Source organism: Miniopterus schreibersii (genome assembly GCF_964146895.1).
Source record: "Miniopterus schreibersii genome assembly, chromosome: X".
NCBI classification, from domain to species: domain Eukaryota; kingdom Metazoa; phylum Chordata; class Mammalia; order Chiroptera; family Miniopteridae; genus Miniopterus; species Miniopterus schreibersii.
Genome location: NC_138104.1, coordinates 25,207,258 through 25,213,510, shown reverse-complemented (window position 1 = coordinate 25,213,510; position 6,253 = coordinate 25,207,258). Strand labels below are relative to the sequence as shown.

Below are 6,253 nucleotides of genomic sequence, written 5' to 3'. Positions count from 1 at the left end.
CTGCAGGGAGGGCAACCCCAGAAGAAGGCAAGCACAGGGACGCGGGGGAGCTGAGGAAAACAAGGTCAGGGGCCAGGGAATGGAGCCCCTAAGCTAGCGTTCTGGTTGCCACTTCTCCGCAGTTCACTCCCCCCACCCTTCCCTAGTTCACTTTGAAAATTGCTTTGCCCTCTTAGCTGCCAGCAGTTCCCGGCAGAGCCTAGCCAGAACGCTCAGGTTCAAGAAGTGAGGCAGCGCTAGGCTGGGTGGCTGGGTGGCTGGGTGGCTGGGTGGCTGGGTGGCTGGGTGGCTGGGTGGCTGGGTGGCTGGGTGGCTGGGTGGCTCGGTGGCTCGGTGGCTCGGTGGCTGGGTGGCTGGGTTGTTTATTGTGAGATTCTTTCCCCAATTGCTAATATTGTGCTTATTTTTAGTTGTGACCCGAGCTGGGAGCTGTGCCTTTAAGCCGCGTTCCCATTCGGGGAAACCGACGCCAGCACTCGAGGGTCTGGAGGCTCCGGAGAGGCCCCTCATTCTGTACTCCTCTTTCTCCCCCTCCTCTTCCCCCTCCCTCCGCCCCTTCTCCCCACCCCTCCTCGGCCGTCCGGCAGCCTCTCCGCCATCCGTCACCTCGCTGCCTGCCGCACTCCTGGAGCGAGAGAGCGAAGAGCGAGCCACGGCGATGGTGCCGCCCGCGGCGCAGCCATGGAGCCGGCTCGAGGAGTCCGCGCGCACCGCTGCCAGCCTGCCCGCAGCCTGCCGCCTGCGCGCCAGCTCCCCGCGTCCCAGGCCGGCTGCTGCCGCCCAGCCAACCTCTGCTCACCCCGCGGCCCGGCGCCACTGAGCCACACGCCCGTGCGGAGCTCGGGGATACTGGCGCCCTAGTCCCGCCGCCGTTGCCGCCGTCGCCACTGCCACCGCACCTCTGAAGAGGAGAAGGAGGAAGAGGAGGCGGAGGAGGAAGGTAAAAGGCACGGTGCCTTTAGGGGGGCGCGCCCTCAGTCTCAGCCCGGCTGGGGGTGGGTGGGGGCGGAAGCGTGCCGCCCCGGGCGGGCTCCGGGACGACCGGCGCTTGGGCGCCCCCGGGAGCCGGGGCCAAGGCACAGGGAGACGAGCGTCGGGCAGCCCGGAGTTTGGGCGGGTGAAAGCTGCGGCTGTGGTGAGTGCCAGTGTCCCAGTGAGTCTCCCGCTTGGCGGGCTCGCCTTGGCTGCTGGGGTTGCAGGGTGAGAAGGCTAGTGCAGGGGAGTGCAGCGCATTCATTATGGAGCCTTTGTGTGCGCGCCAGGGCCGTGGGCACAGTTGGGAGAGGTGGCGAGACGCGGGGCCTGGCTGGGAGGTGACCACTTAGCCGGGATGCCCGGAGAAGCCCGAGACCCAGGGCTGCCAGAAACAACTGTCTGAAGCATGTGCGTGGTTCCCGAGGCCATGGTCACACGCGGACACGGACGCACACACATGCACACACAGCCGCACCATATACCGGGCTCTGAGCTACACAGTCACCCCCCTCCAAATACGAAATACACACACACACACACACACACGTACACTTGCTCCCTCCCACCAGGATACTAATAAAGCAGTCACCCAAACACATACAGCTAGCTATACGCACCACCTCACCAGCGCAGCTAAAACATGCACACACACGCGCACACACACACTCCTCTACTCCCCAGCCTGCTGCTTTGGAGCTTGGAGAGCGTGTATATGAGTGTGTGTGTTTTCTCAGAATGTCCCCAAGAAACTACATGACAACTGCACATTACTGCAGATCCAGTACCTGCTGCCCCATCACACAAACATACAGCCAACCCCCAACCTAAGCTACAGTGGACACCTCCGCCAGGGCCCTTAGGAACTCCATTGTGGCAAAAAGCGTTTCCAACTCTTGTAGTCGTGCCTGTCCACACCCGAGCTCCCGGGCCTCCCCCTCCGCATACACACCCATACATACACACTGAAACCATAGCAGGGGCAAATGCTTAACACCTTCCCCCAGAAGCAGGTGGCAACCCCACCCTTGCAGCTGTACCAAACAGCCCTTGATCACAGTGTATGCTGAATTCTGCTAGACCTTTCCCCTCCCTTTGGCATCTTAGTCCCTGCTGCAGAGACCTCGGGGTGGTCTCGGCATCCTGCAGCTCTTGCAGAGGGCGGGGCAGTCTCTGGACTCCTGCCCGTTGGAGAAATTGCTATAAGACCATGGCTCCCTTGGGGGCGCCCTTCTCTGGGCGAAGGGCGGGGGACTCTGCTGACTCAGAGAGAATCTCCGAGTGAGTTTTCCTCGCTGGAAGGCTGGGGTAAAAGGCGCGTATTTTGGCCTGGAGGGGCCGGGTAGTGTGGCAATTCAGACACCCGGGACCTCAGCTCAGAGACCACGGCTCTCCCTCCCCTTCCCTGCGTGTCAGGCTCACTGCAGGAGAAGCCGGGGGAACCCAGGTCCCGCTTCCTGGGAACTGAGAGAGGTTTCCTAGGAAGCCTTTGCTATTTCCACTGAGCAAAAGGCTCTCAGCTTTCTCCAGGGAGACCTCAACCAGACTTGGCCAAGCCCTAGCAGGCACATTGGCTTCTATCCAATTCTGTGGTTTATTTTTTATGTGTAAAGAAGCAATTCAACCTTAGTAGTTTGGCATGAAAGTACCCCTGAGGTGATATAGACATGATGTACGTGTGAAGGGGGAAGTAAGATTTTTTTGAGGGGCGAACTATTGAGTTTGACTGGCTTTAAGTAGAGACCCGGAGTCAGACTGTAACCCTTGGTAAAGTCGTGACTGAGATGGCTTCCACGTCAGAGCCCCTTCCCTGCACCCCTACCGTAAGCTGCTCCAGGCGCCTCTGGGTCCCTTCTTCCACCCCCTTAGACCATTTAGGTGGGGCTTCACTCCTTACATGGTCACTTCTGAAGACAGAATCCCTGCCTGGCCAAAGTGTTAATAGCTGATAATTGTAGATGGCCTTCACCTCTCACATAATATTTGCATTTTTAAAGGAGGCAATGGAATGGCTCTGTTGGTGGGGCTTTCAGGCACCTGTGGCAAGACCCTGGCAGGAACCTTTGTGGCATTGTCTCCTGTCTATGTCTGGCCCTGAGTTAGGCATGATGTGTGTGTGGGAGTGGGGATGTGGGAAGGTGGGATGTAATTATGGAGGGATTTGAGGCCCACAGAGAGAATATTTAAATGGAGTGAGAGGCAATTGGGAGCCACTGCAGGATTCTGACAAGGGAGGGGATATGATCCAAGCAGGAGAGAAACACTTTTGCTGCATGTGGAGAGATCCTCTCCTCTCTCCCACAGACACCCGCCACCACAATTGCCTTGCAAGTGTGGGCTGATGGCCACCAGAAAGAGAAGGCTGGCCAGGATAGGGTGATGAGAGCCCCAGGCTCCTAGTACACTTCCATACCCAAACTTGTGGAGCTAGGGCCTGAAGCCAGCAAGTGCCCCCATAAACACAAGCTAGTGATGCTATAACAGCAGCAAGCTGGGCAAGGCAAAGGAGTGGGGTGGGGCAGCTGCAGTCTTGGGGTATAGGGGTAAGTACAGGGGATTCAGGGTGGTATGGGTGGAGGAGAAGCATTGGTCCAGCACTGCCCCACTGCAGTAGTCTGCACTTTAGCCCTTGGAGGAAGCATGGGTGGATGCAGGATAACAGAAGCACTCTGTACCCACCCGCCCCCATTCTGCAGAAATAATTGGGCTCTGTGGGCACTAGATAAAGCACCCTGAGAGGGCAGCACCAAGGCAATAGAAGAAGGATTTGAAGACATAAAACATGCACACACACACAAATTGCACACACCCACATACAAATTACACACAATACCTAAACACACACACACACACACATATAGACACACACTTAGAGCCAGTAGTGGGGAGTGAGGTTTACAAAGACAAGCTTGACTTCTGGGACTCATGCCTTCACAGAGGCCCTAGCAAAAACTTCTAGGGCTTGGAAGGTCCCCGTCTATTCTGAGTGAAGACCCTTAGTTAAGACAGGTCCCTGGGAGAAAGGCACACTCAAGTTAGCTTCAGCTGTGGGCTGACCTTAAAGCTATTAGCATTTGCAACAGAAAACTCTGTTCTGGCTCTTCTCTCAAGGACTTCTGTTTTCCTTCTTACCATAAATTCAGAGAGAAAAACATTCTTTTGCATTATCAGCAGCCAAAACAAAGGACTCACAAAATGGGCTGGACCTTGCAGCTCTGCTGAGAAATCTGAGGCCTAGGGGACAGGGGGAGGGGAGGGAGCAAGGTGAGGGAAGCACAGTCATCTTCCCTCCTTTTCAGTCCCCACTCAGCTGAGCTGGTAAGGAGATGGCAGAGATCTTGCAGTTCTGTATGATTTCTCATCCACAACAGGCAGCATCCCCTTTTCTGAAGGCACCATCCTTCAGTGAAATGAGAACAGCCCTGTGGCACACTAGCCCCTACTCCCCTGGGCAATCAAAATGAGCTGGGAAATCACAGTGACCAGAGTGAGTGTGTGTGTGGGGGGGGGGGGGAGACTGGAGGCAAGGGGAGGGAACAAAGAAAGAGGGAAGGAGGAGGGAGGGAGGGAGGGAGAGAGAGAGAGAAAGAGAGAGAGAGGCAGCTTGTTACATGTAGGAACCAGTGTGCCTATTTGTGTTGATAAACATGAGATGAGCAGGTTTCTCTGTTATGGATGCCATAGCTAGTGATCTTTTCAGAGCCTCAGCTTCACTTTGGCATTAGCCACACTGCTAGCCATCCCTAGCTTACTGAAGAACTCTCTGCCTGGTTGTACTATTTGGGTCCCTTTAAACCCTGGTGACCCCTCCTTTTCCCCCTGTTTTGCTAGCTCTACCTCCTACCCCTCAAATCTGGGTGTTCTCTGGTTCCTCTTGCTTTTCACTTCCTCTGCTGGCAAGGACAGGAACCGCTGTTAGGGCTTCCCACTCTTAGGCCTCTTCTGGCTATTCCCACTTCTCTAGCCCAAATTTAATTCCTCTCCTATATTTCAGTCTTATATTTTCAGTTACTTGCTGAAAATTTTCCCTTGGACAGTCTGCCATCATGTCAGACTAAGCATTCACAAATCATCTCATTATCTCTCAAAGATGGTTGCTCTTCTGACCTCTCTGTTATGCAAGACTAATAGTCTCCCAGACTAGAAACCTCAGAACTATCTTTGACTCCCCCCTGGTCTACCCAATCCCCTGCTACCACCTCATGTATACAATGTACTAGTCTCCTTCCTTTCCAGTCCACAAGACACACACTTGCCAGATTAATACTCTTAAATATCTTTTATTCATGACACTTCTGATCAACATATTTGAGGGGTGATATCTAATTACCTGTGGAATAAATTTCAGCCTCCTTAGCCTAAGCATTCAAGGCTCTCCTTGAGTGGGCCTAACACTATGTATTCTTCCAACTTCATTTCTTACTCTTTGTCCACATCATGGAATGTCAAAGTTTAATGTCTCAAAATCACTTGGGGGAACTTGTTCAAATGCAGATTCATGGGTCCCACCATCTGAACTTCTGCTTCAGTCAGTCTGGGAACTATAGTCAAGGAACATGCATTTTATAAAGTTCCCTAATGTACTTGGTATACTTGAGAAACACAGCCTTATCTGGACCCTCTATGCCAGCCAAATTTTTTTCCTCAAGGTCTCCTAAACTTGTCTTTTGTACATTTTTTGCATCTGCTCGTGCCATTCTGCTCACCAGGAATGCCCTCTCCTCTCTTTCTAAGCTCCTCTCCCATCCAATAATACTGTATCTGTTCTTCAACTCTACATTCAAATTCACCTCCTCTGATCACCATCTTCTCTGATCATTCTAGACTGAAATGATCTCTCTCCCTCCTCTGAACTCCTACACTTATTTTCTCAAAAATACATTTGGCAAGTACATTGCTGATTCACCCCATTATTATTGGTTGAATCATTAATTCTTCACATACAAATATAGCTTCTCATATGTGTATGCCTTATCTACATTAGAAGTTCAGTGAAGGAAAGAGCCTGCTGATTTTCATTTCCTTTTTATCCCCATAGCACACAATGGGTTGCACATAGTAGGTGTTCAATAAGCATTTATAGGGTTGGATTAAATACTTGTTGGTTCATGTTAGATAGGGATTCTATCACATATCTCCCTGTGTATCAGTTCCATAAACATTTATCGAGCACCTGTTATGTGCAATGTGCTGTGCTAGTTCCTGGGGAGAATATAAACATGAAGGAGGCACCTTGTCTCATCTCAGTCATCTTTGCATTTATAGTGCCTAATGCATATTA

At 52.7% G+C, this 6,253-nt stretch overlaps 1 protein-coding gene across 1 annotated transcript in view; it reads left to right on the top strand.

Moving 5' to 3' along the window:
* The first annotated feature begins 862 nt into the window (after positions 1-862).
* FRMPD3 (FERM and PDZ domain containing 3) overlaps positions 863-6,253 on the top strand; it is a 130,672-nt gene continuing 125,281 nt past the window's right edge. Inside the window, exon 1 of the mRNA XM_081125918.1 lies at positions 863-940. The gene's annotated coding sequence lies outside the window, so the exon portion shown is untranslated. The remainder of the gene's footprint in view (positions 941-6,253) is intronic.